The sequence below is a fragment of the Oncorhynchus masou genome, unplaced genomic scaffold (assembly GCF_036934945.1).
Source record: "Oncorhynchus masou masou isolate Uvic2021 unplaced genomic scaffold, UVic_Omas_1.1 unplaced_scaffold_1793, whole genome shotgun sequence".
Taxonomy (NCBI): domain Eukaryota; kingdom Metazoa; phylum Chordata; class Actinopteri; order Salmoniformes; family Salmonidae; genus Oncorhynchus; species Oncorhynchus masou.
The window spans coordinates 1-19,038 of record NW_027008128.1 but is presented as its reverse complement, the minus strand read 5'-3'; the positions used below and the strand labels follow the sequence as shown (position 1 = coordinate 19,038).

The 19,038-nt window shown below is 48.9% G+C and overlaps 1 pseudogene; it reads right to left on the bottom strand.

Moving 5' to 3' along the window:
• The window catches only part of LOC135532268 (sodium/hydrogen exchanger 5-like), a 50,268-nt pseudogene extending 42,623 nt beyond the window's left edge, over positions 1-7,645 (bottom strand).
• Positions 7,646-19,038: the final 11,393 nt, after the last annotated feature.

Below are 19,038 nucleotides of genomic sequence, written 5' to 3'. Positions count from 1 at the left end.
GCCTGAACCTTCTGGTCTGAACAGAGACATCAGACCCTGGCCTGAACCTTCTGGTCTGAACAGACTTCAGAAGAACACATCAGACCTGCCTGAACCTTCTGGTCTGAACAGAGACATCAGACCTGCCTGAAGACATCAGACCTGCCTGAACCTTCTGGTCTGAACAGAGACACACATCTGAACATCTGACCTGCCTGAACCTTCTGGTCTGAACAGAGACACACCAGACCTGCCTGAACCTTCTGGTCTGAACAGAGACACATCAGACCTGCCTGAACCTTCTGGTCTGAACAGAGACACACCAGACCTGCCTGAACCTTCTGGTCTGAACAGAGACACATCAGACCTGCCTGAACCTTCTGGTCTGAACAGAGACACATCAGACCTGCCTGAACCTTCTGGTCTGAACAGAGACACACCAGACCTGCCTGAACCTTCTGGTCTGAACAGAGACACATCAGACCTGCCTGAACCTTCTGGTCTGAACACAGAGACACATCAGACCTGCCTGAACCTTCTGGTCTGAACAGAGACACATCAGACCTGCCTGAACCTTCTGGTCTGAACACAGAGAGACACATCAGACCTGCCTGAACCTTCTGGTCTGAAACAGAGACACATCAGACCTGCCTGAACCTTCTGGTCTGAACAGAGACACATCAGACCTGCCTGAACCTTCTGGTCTGAACAGAGACACATCAGACCTGCCTGAACCTTCTGGTCTGAACAGAGACACACCAGACCTGCCTGAACCTTCTGGTCTGAACAGAGACACATCAGACCTGCCTGAACCTTCTGGTCTGAACAGAGAGACACATCAGACCTGCCTGAACCTTCTGGTCTGAACAGAGAGACACATCAGACCTGCCTGAACCTTCTGGTCTGAACAGAGACACATCAGACCTGCCTGAACCTTCTGGTCTGAACAGAGACACATCAGACCTGCCTGAACCTTCTGGTCTGAACAGAGACACATCAGACCTGCCTGAACCTTCTGGTCTGAACACAGAGACACACCAGACCTGCCTGAACCTTCTGGTCTGAACAGAGACACACATCAGACCTGCCTGAACCTTCTGGTCTGAACAGAGAGACACATCAGACCTGCCTGAACCTTCTGGTCTGAACAGAGACACACCAGACCTGCCTGAACCTTCTGGTCTGAACAGAGACACACATCAGACCTGCCTGAACCTTCTGGTCTGAACAGAGAGACACATCAGACCTGCCTGAACCTTCTGGTCTGAACAGAGACACATCAGACCTGCCTGAACCTTCTGGTCTGAACACAGAGAGACACATCAGACCTGCCTGAACCTTCTGGTCTGAACAGAGAGACACATCAGACCTGCCTGAACCTTCTGGTCTGAACAGAGACACATCAGACCTGCCTGAACCTTCTGGTCTGAACAGAGACACATCAGACCTGCCTGAACCTTCTGGTCTGAACAGAGACATCAGACCTGCCTGAACCTTCTGGTCTGAACACAGAGACACATCAGACCTGCCTGAACCTTCTGGTCTGAACACAGAGACACATCAGACCTGCCTGAACCTTCTGGTCTGAACACAGAGACACATCAGAGCTGCCTGAACCTTCTGGTCTGAACACAGAGACACATCAGACCTGCCTGAACCTTCTGGTCTGAACACAGAGAGACACATCAGACCTGCCTGAACCTTCTGGTCTGAACAGAGACACATCAGACCTGCCTGAACCTTCTGGTCTGAACAGAGACACATCAGACCTGCCTGAACCTTCTGGTCTGAACAGAGACACATCAGACCTGCCTGAACCTTCTGGTCTGAACACAGAGACACATCAGACCTGCCTGAACCTTCTGGTCTGAACAGAGACACACCAGACCTGCCTGAACCTTCTGGTCTGAACAGAGACACATCAGACCTGCCTGAACCTTCTGGTCTGAACAGAGAGACACATCAGACCTGCCTGAACCTTCTGGTCTGAACAGAGACACATCAGACCTGCCTGAACCTTCTGGTCTGAACAGAGACACATCAGACCTGCCTGAACCTTCTGGTCTGAACAGAGACACATCAGACCTGCCTGAACCTTCTGGTCTGAACAGAGACACACATCAGACCTGCCTGAACCTTCTGGTCTGAACAGAGACACATCAGACCTGCCTGAACCTTCTGGTCTGAACACAGAGAGACACATCAGACCTGCCTGAACCTTCTGGTCTGAACAGAGACACATCAGACCTGCCTGAACCTTCTGGTCTGAACAGAGACACATCAGACCTGCCTGAACCTTCTGGTCTGAACAGAGAGACACATCAGACCTGCCTGAACCTTCTGGTCTGAACAGACATCAGACACATCAGACCTGCCTGAACCTTCTGGTCTGAACAGAGACACATCAGACCTGCCTGAACCTTCTGGTCTGAACAGAGAGACATCAGACCTGCCTGAACCTTCTGGTCTGAACAGAGACACATCAGACCTGCCTGAACCTTCTGGTCTGAACACAGAGAGACACATCAGACCTGCCTGAACCTTCTGGTCTGAACACAGAGACACATCAGACCTGCCTGAACCTTCTGGTCTGAACACAGAGACACACATCAGACCTGCCTGAACCTTCTGGTCTGAACAGAGAGACACATCAGACCTGCCTGAACCTTCTGGTCTGAACAGAGACACATCAGACCTGCCTGAACCTTCTGGTCTGAACAGAGACACATCAGACCTGCCTGAACCTTCTGGTCTGAACAGAGACACATCAGACCTGCCTGAACCTTCTGGTCTGAACAGAGACACATCAGACCTGCCTGAACCTTCTGGTCTGAACAGAGACACATCAGACCTGCCTGAACCTTCTGGTCTGAACAGAGACACATCAGACCTGCCTGAACCTTCTGGTCTGAACACAGAGAGACACATCAGACCTGCCTGAACCTTCTGGTCTGAACAGAGACACATCAGACCTGCCTGAACCTTCTGGTCTGAACAGAGAGACACATCAGACCTGCCTGAACCTTCTGGTCTGAACAGAGACACATCAGACCTGCCTGAACCTTCTGGTCTGAACAGAGACACATCAGACCTGCCTGAACCTTCTGGTCTGAACAGAGACACATCAGACCTGCCTGAACCTTCTGGTCTGAACAGAGACACATCAGACCTGCCTGAACCTTCTGGTCTGAACAGAGACACATCAGACCTGCCTGAACCTTCTGGTCTGAACAGAGAGACACATCAGACCTGCCTGAACCTTCTGGTCTGAACAGAGACACAGACCTGCCACCTTCTGGTCAGACATCAGACCTGCCTGAACCTTCTGGTCTGAACAGAGACACATCAGACCTGCCTGAACCTTCTGGTCTGAACAGAGACACATCAGACCTGCCTGAACCTTCTGGTCTGAACAGAGACACATCAGACCTGCCTGAACCTTCTGGTCTGAACACAGAGACACATCAGACCTGCCTGAACCTTCTGGTCTGAACAGAGACACATCAGACCTGCCTGAACCTTCTGGTCTGACATCAGAACACACAGAGACACATCAGACCTGCCTGAACCTTCTGGTCTGAACAGAGAGACACATCAGACCTGCCTGAACCTTCTGGTCTGAACAGAGACACATCAGACCTGCCTGAACCTTCTGGTCTGAACAGAGACACATCAGACCTGCCTGAACCTTCTGGTCTGAACAGAGACATCAGACCTGCCTGAACCTTCTGGTCTGAACAGAGAGACATCAGACCTGCCTGAACCTTCTGGTCTGAACAGAGACACATCAGACCTGCCTGAACCTTCTGGTCTGAACAGAGACCTTCTGGTCTGAACACATCAGACCTGCCTGAACCTTCTGGTCTGAACAGAGACACATCAGACCTGCCTGAACCTTCTGGTCTGAACAGAGACACATCAGACCTGCCTGAACCTTCTGGTCTGAACAGAGAGACACATCAGACCTGCCTGAACCTTCTGGTCTGAACAGAGACACATCAGACCTGCCTGAACCTTCTGGTCTGAACAGAGACACATCAGACCTGCCTGAACCTTCTGGTCTGAACAGAGACACATCAGACCTGCCTGAACCTTCTGGTCTGAACAGAGACACATCAGACCTGCCTGAACCTTCTGGTCTGAACAGAGACACATCAGACCTGCCTGAACCTTCTGGTCTGAACAGAGACACATCAGACCTGCCTGAACCTTCTGGTCTGAACAGAGAGACACCAGACCTGCCTGTACCTTCTGGTCTGAACAGAGGAAAGATGACAGTAGAAGAAAGAATTCTCTCAACATTCAAGTTTCCGCTCACAAGACCTAAACATTTTTCAGTGCCCCAAAACATTAGAGGGAACATTGGTTATTAGTGCATTCAAGTGCGTGTTCGGCGGGTCATTTCCTGTTCAGGACGACCCAGACCTGCACACGAACCTCCTTCTGAACAGAGACGATCAAATGCCTGAACCATCTGGTCTGAAGCTGAAATGTGAGGCTGCCATCAGGACACGCAGACCTGCCTGTACCTTCTGAAATGAACAGAGGCACGCTGAAATGTGAACCGACGTCTGAAAGAGCAGGCTGTAACCTTCTGCTCTGAAATGTGAAGCTTCTGGCTGAATCAGATGTGAGAACGACAGCAGGCTGTAATGTGAGGTGACGTTTTCTGAAAAGCGCAGCAGGCTGTAATGTGAGGTGACGTTTTCAAAGCGCAGCAGGCTGTAATGTGAGGTGACGTTTTCAAAGCCCAGCAGGCTGTAATGTGAGGTGACGTTTTCAAAGCCCAGCAGGCTGTAATGTGAGGTGACGTTTTCAAAGCCCAGCAGGCTGTAATGAGGAAAGCGCAGCAGGCTGTAATGTGAGGTGACGTTTTCAAAGCCCAGCAGGCTGTAATGTGAACGTTTTCAAAGCGCAGCAGGCAAAACATGTGAGGGGACATTTTAAAGTGCAGCAGGCTGTAATGTGAGGTGACGTTTTCAAAGCCCAGCAGGCTGTAATGTGAGGTGGCGTTTTCAAAGCGCAGCAGGCTGTAATGTGAGGTGGACGTTTCAAAAGTAACCAGCAGGCTGTAATGTGAGGTGTGACGTTTTCAAAGCGCAGCAGGCTGTAATGTGAGGTGGACGTTTTCAAAGCGCAGCAGGCTGTAATGTGAGGTGACGTTTTCAAAGCGCAGCAGGCTGTAATGTGAGGTGACGTTTTCAAAGCCCAGCAGGCTGTAATGTTTCAAGCGTTTTCCCAGCAGGCTGTAATGTGAGGTGACGTTTTCAAAGCCCAGCAGGCTGTAATGTGAGGTGGACGTTTTCAAAGCCCAGCAGGCTGTAATGTGAGGTGACGTTTTCAAAGCTCAGCAGGCTGTAATGTGAGGTGACGTTTTCAAAGCTCAGCAGGCTGTAATGTGAGGAGACGTTTTCAAAGCGCAGCAGGCTGTAATGTGAGGTGACGTTTTCAAAGCGCAGCAGGCTGTAATGTGAGGTGACGTTTTCAAAGCGCAGCAGGCTGTAATGTGAGGTGGACGTTTTCAAAGCGCAGCAGGCTGTAATGTGAGGTGACGTTTTCAAAGCGCAGCAGGCTGTAATGTGAGGTGACGTTTTCAAAGCGCAGCAGGCTGTAATGTGAGGTGACGTTTTCAAAGCGCAGCAGGCTGTAATGTGAGGAGACGTTTTCAAAGCGCAGCAGGCTGTAATGTGAGGTGACGTTTTCAAAGCGCAGCAGGCTGTAATGTGAGGTGACGTTTTCAAAGCGCAGCAGGCTGTAATGTGAGGTGACGTTTTCAAAGCGCAGCAGGCTGTAATGTGAGGTGACGTTTTCAAAGCGCAGCAGGCTGTAATGTGAGGTGACGTTTTCAAAGCGCAGCAGGCTGTAATGTGAGGTGGACGTTTTCAAAGCGCAGCAGGCTGTAATGTGAGGTGGACGTTTTCAAAGCGCAGCAGGCTGTAATGTGAGGTGACGTTTTCAAAGCGCAGCAGGCTGTAATGTGAGGTGGACGTTTTCAAAGCGCAGCAGGCTGTAATGTGAGGTGACGTTTTCAAAGCGCAGCAGGCTGTAATGTGAGGAGACGTTTTCAAAGCGCAGCAGGCTGTAATGTGAGGAGACGTTTTCAAAGCGCAGCAGGCTGTAATGTGAGGTGACGTTTTCAAAGCGCAGCAGGCTGTAATGTGAGGAGACGTTTTCAAAGCGCAGCAGGCTGTAATGTGAGGTGACGTTTGGACTGACAGGTCGTTGGCTTTGTGCGACATCAGAGTATCGATTCTGATCCTCGTCATCTTTCACAACACGTCTCTCGGTTTACAGCATTTCCCGACTCAGACAACAACAAATGTGTAAAAGTTACGCAATTAGTGGGAGGGATGGGGGTAAAAACAGCTGGACTCACCTCTGACCCCAGCGGCTTGACTCACCTCGGACCCCCAGCGGCTTGACTCACCTCTGACCCCCTGCGGCCTGACTCACCTCTGACCCCCTGCGGCCTGACTCACCTCTGACCCCCTGCGGCCTGACTCACCTCTGACCCCCCTGCGGCTTGACTCACCTCTGACCCCCAGCGGCTTCGGCTTGACTCACCTCTGACCCCCAGCAGTTCGACTCACCTCTGACCCCCAGCAGTTCGACTCACCTCTGACCCCCAGCAGTTCGACTCACCTCTGACCCCCAGCAGTTCGACTCACCTCGGACCCCCAGCAGTTCGACTCACCTCTGACCCCAGCAGTTCGACTCACCTCTGACCCCCAGCAGTTCGACTCACCTCTGACCCCCAGCAGTTCGACTCACCTCTGACCCCCGGCAGCTTGACTCACCTCTGACCCCGACGGCTTGACTCACCTCTGACCCCGGCGGCTTGATTCACCTCTGACCCCAGCGGCTTGATTCACCTCTGACCCCCAGCGGCTTGACTCATCTCTGACCCCAGCGGCTTGACTCACCTCTGACCCCCAGCGGTTCGACTCACCTCTGACCCCCAGCGGTTCGACTCACCTCTGACCCCTAGCAGTTCGACTCACCTCTGACTCCCAGCAGTTCGACTCACCTCTGACCCCCAGCAGTTCGACTCACCTCTGACCCCCAGCAGTTCGACTCACCTCTGATCCCTAGCAGTTCGACTCACCTCTGACCCCCAGCAGTTCGACTCACCTCTGACCCCCAGAAGTTCGACTCACCTCTGACCCCTAGCAGTTCGACTCACCCCTGACCCCCCAGCAGTTTGACTCACCCCTGACCCCCAGCAGCTTGACTCACCCCTGACCCTCAGCAGCTTGACTCACCTATGACCCCCAGCAGTTTGACCCCGTAGAGGCAGAAACCTGTACAGAAGGCATTCCAGAGAGTTCCCACCACAGCATACAGTAAGATGGCTCCCAGATTGTCAAAGAAGAGCCTCGCGGGCATGAAATACCCAGCGTCACCTAAATCAATGTGCACAGGACACAGAGTACAATGACCTGTTAACTTGTGAGGAATGGAGGGAAATGCAGATGAGATTCCCCCCCAGAAAGAAGGCACCTACCTACGATGGTGGGCAGGAGGAAGAGGAAGAAGAGGCCAGGCTCTAGCTGGTACAGCTGTTTCTTACTGGTCAGCAGTACGATGCCACCCAGTACCAGGCCCAGTAAGATCAACATACAGCTCTCTGGGACCACCGTGGTGAAACGCTGGGAGAAGTGGAACACTGGATAGGAGAGGAGAGGAGAGGAGAGAGGAGAGGACAGGAGAGAGGATAGGATAGGATAGGAGAGGAGAGAGGATAGGAGGAGAGGAGAGGAGGAGAGGAGAGGAGAGTGGACAGGAGAGGAGAGGACAGGAGAGAGGAGAGGAGAGGGGATAGGAGAGGAGAGGAGAGGAGAGGAGAGGAGAGGAGAGGAGAGGAGAGAAGGGGAGAGGAGAGGAGAGGAGAGAGGACCGGAGAGGAAAGGAGAGGTAAGGAGAGGAGAGAGGACAGGAGAGGAAAAGAGAGGTAAGGAGAGGAGAGAGGACCGGAGAGGAAAGGAGAGAGGAGAGGAAAGGAAAGGAGAGAGGACATATGACAGTAGAAGAAAGGAGAGAGGAGAGAGGAGAGGAACACAGACACATTTAAACATAGCTATCATATAGGTAACACACATCAGATAGTACCAGGCCCAGCAGAATCACATCAGATAGTACCAGGCCCAGCAGAATCACATCAGATGGTACCAGGCCCAGCAGAATCACATCAGATGGTACCAGGCCCAGCATAATCACATCAGATGGTACCAGGCCCAGCAGAATCACACCAGATAGTACCAGGCCCAGCAGAATCACATCAGATGGTACCAGGCCCAGCAGAATCACATCAGATAGTACCAGGCCCAGCAGAATCACATCAGATGGTACCAGGCCCAGCAGAATCACACCAGATGGTACCAGGCCCAGCAGAATCACATCAGATGGTACCAGGCCCAGCAGAATCACATCAGATGGTACCAGGCCCAGCAGAATCACATCAGATAACACCAGGCCCAGCAGAATCACATCAGATGGTACCAGGCCCAGCAGAATCACATCAGATGGTACCAGGCCCAGCAGAATCACATCAGATGGTACCAGGCCTAGCAGAATCACATCAGATGGTACCAGGCCCAGCAGAATCACATCAGATGGTACCAGGCCCAGCAGAATCACATCAGATGGTACCAGGCCCAGCAGAATCACATCAGATGGTACCAGGCCCAGCAGAATCACATCAGATGGTACCAGGCCCAGCAGAATCACATCAGATAGTACCAGGCCCAGCAGAATCACATCAGATGGTACCAGGCCCAGCAGAATCACATCAGATGGTACCAGGCCCAGCAGAATCACATCAGATAGTACCAGGCCCAGCAGAATCACATCAGATGGTACCAGGTCCAGCAGAATCACATCACATACATTGGCACATCAGATAACACCAGGCTCTCAAGGATGATCAATGGAAATAGGATGCACCATACTAATGGAAATAAGGTATTCGTGATATTTATTTTTAATACATTTGCAAATAATCCTAAAAAACGGTTTTCGCTTTGTCATTATGGGGTATTGTGTGTAGACTGCTGATTAAAAAAATTGATACATTTTATTATAAGGCTGCAATATAACAAAATGTTTAAAAAAGTCAAGGGGTCTGAATACTTTCCAAACACAGTGTGTGTTTTCCACCATCACTACTGTCAACACGCTACTGTCAACACGCTACTGTCTACACGCTACTGTCTACACGCTACTGTCTACACGCTACTGTCTACACGCTACTGTCTACACGCTACTGTCAACACGCCACTGTCAACACACTACAGTCAACACACTACTGTCAACACACACTACTGTCAACACACTACTGTCAACACACTACTGTCAACACGCTACTGTCAACACGCTACTGTCAACACTATCACATCGGCTACAGTACATCAGTCTGTTCTCTTGTTCCATCACTACTGTCAACACTATCACGTCTGTTCTCTTGTTCCATCAGCTACAGTACAGTATATCAGTCTGTTCTCTTGTTCCATCACTACTGTCAACACTATCACATCAGCTACAGTACATCAGTCTGTTCTCTTGTTCCATCACTACTGTCAACACTATCACATCAGCTACAGTACATCATATCAGTCTGTTCTCTTGTTCCATCACTACTGTCAACACTATCACATCAGCTACAGTACATCAGTCTGTTCTCTTGTTCCATCACTACTGTCAACACTATCACATCAGCTACAGTACATCAGTATATCAGTCTGTTCTCTTGTTCCATCACTACTGTCAACACTATCACATCAGCTACAGTACATCAGTCTGTTCTCTTGTTCCATCACTACTGTCAACACTATCACATCAGCTACAGTACATCAGTCTGTTCTCTTGTTCCATCACTACTGTCAACACATCATCATCAGTACTACTGTTCCAACACTATCACATCAGCTACAGTACATCAGTCTGTTCTCTTGTTCCATCACTACTGTCAACACTATCACATCAGCTACAGTACATCAGTCTGTTCTCTTGTTCCATCACTACTGTCAACACTATCACATCAGCTACAGTACATCAGTCTGTTCTCTTGTTCCATCACTACAGTCAACACTATCACATCAGCTACAGTACATCAGTCTGTTCTCTTGTTCCATCACTACTGTCAACACTATCACATCAGCTACAGTACATCAGTCTGTTCTCTTGTTCCATCACTACTGTCAACACTATCACATCAGCTACAGTACATCAGTCTGTTCTCTTGTTCCATCACTACTGTCAACACTATCACATCAGCTACAGTACATCAGTCTGTTCTCTTGTTCCATCACTACTGTCAACACTATCACATCAGCTACAGTACATCAGTCTGTTCTCTTGTTCCATCACTACTGTCAACACTATCACATCAGCTACAGTACATCATCAGTCTGTTCTCTTGTTCCATCACTACTGTCAACACATCATACACATCAGTCTGTTCTCTTGTTCCATCACTACTGTCAACACTATCACATCAGCTACAGTACATCAGTCTGTTCTCTTGTTCCATCACTACTGTCAACACTATCACATCAGCTACAGTACATCAGTCTGTTCTCTTGTTCCATCACTACTGTCAACACTATCACATCAGCTACAGTACATCAGTATATCAGTCTGTTCTCTTGTTCCATCACTACTGTCAACACTATCACATCAGCTACAGTACATCAGTCTGTTCTCTTGTTCCATCACTACTGTCAACACTATCACATCAGTACATCAGTCTGTTCTCTTGTTCCATCACTACTGTCAACACTATCACATCAGCTACAGTACATCAGTCTGTTCTCTTGTTCCATCACTACTGTCAACACTATCACATCAGCTACAGTACGTCTGTTCTCTTGTTCCATCACTACTGTCAACACTATCACATCAGCTACAGTACATCAGTCTGTTCTCTTGTTCCATCACTACTGTCAACACTATCACATCAGCTACAGTACATCAGTCTGTTCTCTTGTTCCATCACTACTGTCAACACTATCACATCAGCTACAGTACATCAGTCTGTTCTCTTGTTCCATCACTACTGTCAACACTATCACATCAGCTACAGTACATCAGTCTGTTCTCTTGTTCCATCACTACTGTCAACACTATCACATCAGCTACAGTACATCAGTCTGTTCTCTTGTTCCATCACTACTGTCAACACTATCACATCAGCTACAGTACATCAGTCTGTTCTCTTGTTCCATCACTACTGTCAACACTATCACATCAGCTACAGTACATCAGTCTGTTCTCTTGTTCCATCACTACTGTCAACACTATCACATCAGCTACAGTACATCAGTTATCAGTCTGTCTCTTGTTCCATCACTACTGTCAACACTATTACATCAGACAGCATCATCTTCCTCATTACGAAACAATCCAGAACGAACACATGAGAGAAGGAAGCTGAACAGAGCGAGTCCCAGATGAAGTGGGTTCCCATGGAGATGGGATTCCAGAACAAACACAGGAGAGAAGGAAGCTGAACAGAGCGATGGATGAAGTGGGTTCCCATGGAGATGGGATTCCAGAACGAACACAGGAGAGAAGGAAGCTGAACAGAGCGATAGATGAAGTGGGTTCCCATGGAGATGGGATTCCAGAACGAACACAGGAGAGAAGGAAGCTGAACAGAGCGATAGATGAAGTGGGTTCCCATGGAGATGGGATTCCAGAACGAACACAGGAGAGAAGGAAGCTGAACAGAGCGATAGATGAAGTGGGTTCCCATGGAGATGGGATTCCAGAACTAACACAGGAGAGAAGGAAGCTGAACAGAGCGATGGATGAAGTGGGTTCCCATGGAGATGGGATTCCAGAACGAACACAGGAGAGAAGGAAGCTGAACAGAGCGATGGATGAAGTGGGTTCCCATGGAGATGGGATTCCAGAACGAACACAGGAGAGAAGGAAGCTGAACAGAGCGATGGATGAAGTGGGTTCCCATGGAGATGGGATTCCAGAACGAACACAGGAGAGAAGGAAGCTGAACAGAGCGATGGATGAAGTGGGTTCCCATGGAGATGGGATTTGAAACCTACCAATGTGGAGAGACGGTACGCTGAGAGCTCTGCTCCACTGTGAACGTTCAATACAACGCCCCCATAACGTAGGTTTATATAGTATTAAAACTATAACTCTAATCACGGACCAGTATTCAGACTATATTAAACAGCAGCCCCCCAAAAATGGCATTTTAAATAATTATTGAAGAATTTGCACTTTTTAAGTTTCTTAGTTTGTAGTGGCTCAAAGGAGCTTGATGATAATGTATATGTTTGTGCTTAAGCCTGTATTGTACGAGAACACGTGCTGAGACTGAGACGCTGATGAACTGTATGACACACACACACACACACACAACAAGCTACATGGCAGAGGTCCCAATGGGGCCCTACCTAATCTGTCCCACATGACACAGAGGACCCAAGGGGCCCACACACAATCTGTCCCATCTATTCAGTCCCAGTGGCATCCTACCTAATCTGTCCCAGACATTCAGAGGTCCCAAAGGGGCCCTACCTAATCTGTCCCATCTATTCAGAGGTCCCAATGGGGCCCTACCTAATCTGTCCCATCTATTCAGAGGTCCCAAAGGGGCCCTACCTAATCTGTCCCAGCTATTCAGAGGTCCCAATGGGGCCCTACCTAATCTGTCCCATCTATTCAGAGGTCCCAATGGGGCCCTACCTAATCTGTCCCATCTATTCAGAGGTCCCAATGGGGCCCTACCTAATCTGTCCCAGCTATTCAGAGGTCCCAAAGGGGCCCTACCTAATCTGTCCCATCTATTCAGAGGTCCCAATGGGGCCCTACCTAATCTGTCCCATCTATTCAGAGTTCCCAGTGGCATCCTACCTAATCTGTCCCAGACATTCAGAGGTCCCAATGGGGCCCTACCTAATCTGTCCCATCTCTTCAGAGGTCCCAATGGCGTCCTATCTAATCTGTCCCAGACATTGTGGTGCCACACCACGGCAGGGACAGAAACAAAGAATATAGAATGGAAAAGATAATCAATGGAAGAAAACAAGCCTGAGATACTGAGGTAGAGAACCCAACACTTCAATGTAGTGGACAGTGTCTGAGATACTGAGGTAGAGAACCCAACACTTCAATGTAGCGGACAGTGTCTGAGATACTGAGGTAGAGAACCCAACACTTCAATGTAGTGGACAGTGTCTGAGATACTGAGGTAGAGAACCCAACACTTCAATGTAGTGGACAGTGTCTGAGATACTGAGGTAGAGAACCCAACACTTCAATGTAGTGGACAGTGTCTGAGATACTGAGGTAGAGAACCCAACACTTCAATGTAGTGGACAGTGTCTGAGATACTGAGGTAGAGAACCCAACACTTCAATGTATTGGACAGTGTCTGACATACTGAGGTAGAGAACCCAACACTTCAATGTAGTGGACAGTGTCTGAGATACTGAGGTAGAGAACCCAACACTTCAATGTAGTGGACAGTGTCTGAGATACTGAGGTAGAGAACCCAACACTTCAATGTAGTGGACAGTGTCTGAGATACTGAGGTAGAGAACCCAACACTTCAATGTAGTGGACAGTGTCTGAGATACTGAGGTAGAGAACCCAACACTTCAATGTAGTGGACAGTGTCTGAGATACTGAGGTAGAGAACCCAACACTTCAATGTAGTGGACAGTGTCTGAGATACTGAGGTAGAGAACCCAACACTTCAATGTAGTGGACAGTGTCTGAGATACTGAGGTAGAGAACCCAACACTTCAATGTAGTGGACAGTGTCTGAGATACTGAGGTAGAGAACCCAACACTTCAATGTATTGGACAGTGCCTGAGATACTGAGGTAGAGAACCCAACACTTCAATGTAGTGGACAGTGTCTGAGATACTGAGGTAGAGAACCCAACACTTCAATGTAGTGGACAGTGTCTGAGATACTGAGGTAGAGAACCCAACACTTCAATGTATTGGTTACTATGACAGATACTGAGGTAGAGAACCCAACACTTCAATGTATTGGACAGTGTCTGAGATACTGAGGTAGAGAACCCAACACTTCAATGTAGTGGACAGTGTCTGGACATACTAACAGTAAGGGGTTAGATGGAACCCAACACTTCAACAGTAAGGGGTTACTATGGACACCTCCTGGTGTTCCCTAACAGTAAGGGGTTACTATGGACACCTCCTGGTGTTCCCTAACAGTAAGGGGTTACTATGGAAACATCCTGGTGTTCCCTAACAGTAAGGGGTTACTATGGAAACATCCTGGTGTTCCCTAACAGTAAGGGGTTACTATGGAAACCTCATGGTGTTCCCTAACAGTAAGGGGTTACTATGGAAACCTCATGGTGTTCCCTAACAGTAAGGGGTTACTATGGACACCTCCTGGTGTTCCCTAACAGTAAGTGGACACCTCCTGGTGTTCCCTACCAGTAAGGGGTTACTATGGACACCTCCTGGTGTTCCCTAACAGTAAGGGGTTACTATGGAAACATCCTGGTGTTCCCTAACAGTAAGGGGTCACTATGGACACCTCCTGGTGTTCCCTAACAGTAAGGGGTCACTATGGACACCAGTAAGGGGTCCTGGTGTTCCCTAACAGTAAGGGGTTACTATGGACACATCCTGGTGTTCCCTAACAGTAAGGGGTTACTATGGAAACCTCCTGGTGTTCCCTAACAGTAAGGGGTTACTATGGACACCTCCTGGTGTTCCCTAACAGTAAGAGGTTACTATGGACACCTCCTGGTGTTCCCTAACAGTAAGAGGTTACTATGGAAACCTCCTGGTGTTCTCTAACAGTAAGAGGTTACTATGGAGACCTCATGGTGTTCCCAAACAGTAAGGGGTTACTATGGAAACCTCCTGGTGTTCCCTAACAGTAAGGGGTTACTATGGAAACCTCCTGGTGTTCCCTAACAGTAAGGGGTTACTATGGACACCTCCTGGTGTTCCCTAACAGTAAGAGGTTACTATGGAAACCTCATGGTGTTCCCTAACAGTAAGGGGTTACTATGGACACCTCCTGGTGTTCCCTAACAGTAAGGGGTTACTATGGAAACCTCCTGGTGTTCCCTAACAGTAAGGGGTTACTATGGACACCTCCTGGTGTTCCCTAACAGTAAGGGGTTACTATGGACACCTCCTGGTGTTCCCTAACAGTAAGGGGTTACTATGGACACCTCCTGGTGTTCCCTAACAGTAAGGGGTTACTATGGACACCTCCTGGTGTTCCCTAACAGTAAGGGGTTACTATGGACACCTCCTGGTGTTCCCTAACAGTAAGGGGTTACTATGGTAATCGGTAATCAGACCGTGATGAGGTATAAGAGCTGTGCTGCCTAGTTAGTATGACATCACTCATGTAGAGCTCAGCTCATGGCCACTGTGTGTGTGTGTGTTAGTGATGTGTGTGTGTTAGTGTGGGCCTGGTGTGTGTGTTTGTTAGTGTGGGCCTGGTGTGTGTGTGTCTGTTAGTGTGGGCCTGGTGTGTGTGTCTGTTAGTGTGTGCCTGGTGTGTGTGTGTGTTAGTGTGTGCCTGGTGTGTGTGTGTGTTAGTGTGTGCCTGGTGTGTGTGTGTGTGTTAGTGATGTTTGTGCCTGGTGTTTGTCTGTTTTTGTGTGTGCCTATCAGTGTGGATGTGTGTGTACCTGGTGTGTGAGCCTGGTGTGTATTAGCTTGGTGAGTGTAAGCCTGGTGTGCGTGTGGGCCTGCTCTATCTCTGCTCTCTTTGATGACTCACACACACACACACACACACACACACACACACACACACACACACACACACACACACACACACACACACACACACACACACACACACACACACACACAAAAGGACCCAAACACATACATTTCCATGTCGTCATACACAGTACCAGCTGCCCCTCTGCAAACCTGATTAGCTACACGTTTATAACCACATTTAGGGGCCCCTGAGTGGTGCACCAGTCTGAGGTACTACAGACCCTGGTTCAATTCCAGGCTGTATCACAGAGGTCTAAGGCACTGCATCTCAGTGCTAGAGGCGTCACTACAGACCCTGGTTCGATTCCAGGCTGTATCACTGATTCCAGGCTGTAAAAAAAAAAACTTTTCCAAGGACACATAAAACCACATTTATAAGGATACACACATCGCTATTAAGACAAGCACTGCTGTGTGTGTGTGTGTGTGTGTGTGGTTGTTCAACATAGACGACAGCAGGGTGGCCAGGCTGCTCCACACCAGGGTAGAGGCAGGATAGTTAGTACGGCTTAAACTGCTGTTGCCTCTAATACACTGATCAGCTCTATACTGCCTCCTCCTTCTCTAATACACTGATCAGCTCTATACTGCCTCCTCCTTCTCTAATACACTGATCAGCTCTATACTGCCTCCTCCTTCTCTAATACACTGATCAGCTCTATACTGCCTCCTCCTTCTCTAATACACTGATCAGCTCTACACTGCCTCCTCCTTCTCTAATACACTGATCAGCTCTATACTGCTGCCTCCTCCTCCTCTAATACACTGATCAGCTCAGCCCTCCTCCTCTAATACACTGATCAGCTCTATACTGCTGCCTCCTCCTCCTCTAATACACTGATCAGCTCTATACTGCTGCCTCCTCCTCTAATACACTGATCAGCTCTATACTGCTGCCCCCTCCTCTAATACACTGATCAGCTCTATACTGCTGCCTCCTCCTCCTCTAATACACTGATCAGCTCTATACTGCTCCTCCTTCTCTAATACACTGATCAGCTCTACACTGCCTCCTCCTTCTCTAATACACTGATCAGCTCTATACTGCTGCCTCCTCCTCTAATACACTGATAATACACTGATACACTGCTCTATACTGCTGCCTCCTCCTCTAATACACTGATCAGCTCTATACTGCTGCCTCCTCCTCCTCTAATACACTGATCAGCTCTATACTGCTGCCTCCTCCTCCTCTAATACACTGATCAGCTCTATACTGCTGCCTCCTCCTCCTCTAATACACTGATCAGCTCTATACTGCTGCCTCCTCCTCATCTAATACACTGATCAGCTCTATACTGCTGCCTCCTCCTCCTCTAATACACTGATCAGCTCTATACTGCTGCCTCCTCCTCTAATACACTGATCAGCTCTATACTGCTGCCCCCTCCTCCTCTAATACACTGATCAGCTCTATACTGCTGCCTCCTCCTCCTCTAATACACTGATCAGCTCTATACTGCCTCCTCCTCCTCTAATACACTGATCAGCTCTATACTGCTGCCTCCTCCTCCTCTAATACACTGATCAGCTCTATACTGCCTCCTCCTCCTCTAATACACTGATCAGCTCTATACTGCTGCCTCCTCCTCCTCTAATACACTGATCAGCTCTATACTGCTGCCTCCTCCTCCTCTAATACACTGATCAGCTCTATACTGCTGCCTCCTCCTCTAATACACTGATCAGCTCTATACTGCTGCCTCCTCCTCTCTAATACACTGATCAGCTCTATACTGCTGCCTCCTCCTCTAATACACTGATCAGCTCTATACTGCCTCCTCCCTCTAATACACTGCCTCCTCCTCCTCTAATACACTGATCAGCTCTATACTGCTGCCTCCTCCTCCTCTAATACACTGATCAGCTCTATACTGCTGCCTCCTCCTCCTCTAATACACTGATCAGCTCTATACTGCCTCCTCCTCCTCTAATACACTGATCAGCTCTATACTGCTGCTCCTCCTCCTCTAATACACTGATCAGCTCTATACTGCCTCCTCCTCTAATACACTGATCAGCTCTATACTGCTGCCTCCTCCTCCTCTAATACACTGATCAGCTCTATACTGCCTCCTCCTCCTCTAATACACTGATCAGCTCTATACTGCTGCCTCCTCCTCTAATACACTGATCAGCTCTATACTGCTGCCTCCTCCTCCTCTAATACACTGATCAGCTCTATACTGCTGCCTCCTCCTCCTCTAATACACTGATCAGCTCTATACTGCTGCCTCCTCCTCTAATACACTGATCAGCTCTATACTGCTGCCTCCTCCTCCTCTAATACACTGATCAGCTCTATACTGCTGCCTCCTCCTCCTCTAATACACTGATCAGCTCTATACTGCCTCCTCCTCCTCTAATACACTGATCAGCTCTATACTGCTGCCTCCTCCTCTAATACACTGATCAGCTCTATACTGCCTCCTCCTCTAATACACTGATCAGCTCTATACTGCCTCCTCCTCTAATACACTGATCAGCTCTATACTGCTCCTCCTCCTCCTCTAATACACTGATCAGCTCTATACTGCTGCTCTATACACTGATCAGCCTCCTCCTCCTCTAATACACTGATCAGCTCTATACTGCTGCCTCCTCCTCCTCTAATACACTGATCAGCTCTATACTGCTGCCTCCTCCTCTAATACACTGATCAGCTCTATACTGCTGCCTCCTCCTCTAATACACTGATCAGCTCTATACTGCTGCCTCCTCCTCCTCTAATACACTGATCAGCTCTATACTGCTGCCTCCTCCTCTACAATACACTGATCAGCTCTATACTGCTGCCTCCTCCTCCTCTAATACACTGATCAGCTCTATACTGCTGCCTCCCTCCTCCTCTAATACACTGATCAGCTCTATACTGCTGCCTCCTCCTCTAATACACTGATCAGCTCTATACTGCCTCCTCCTCCTCCTAATACACTGATCAGCTATATACTGCTGCCTCCTCCTCTAATACACTGATCAGCTCTATACTGCTGCCTCCTCCTCCTCTAATACACTGATCAGCTCTATACTGCTGCCTCCTCCTCCTCTAATACACTGATCAGATCTATACTGCTGCCTCCTCCTTCTCTAATACACTGATCAGCTCTATACTGCTGCCTCCTCCTTCTCTAATACACTGATCAGCTCTATACTGCTGCCTCCTCCTCTAATACACTGATCAGCTCTATACTGCTGCCTCCTCCTCTAATACACTGATCAGCTCTATACTGCTGCCTCCTCCTCTACACTGATCAGCTCTATACTGCTGCCCCTCCCTCTAATACACTGATCAGCATA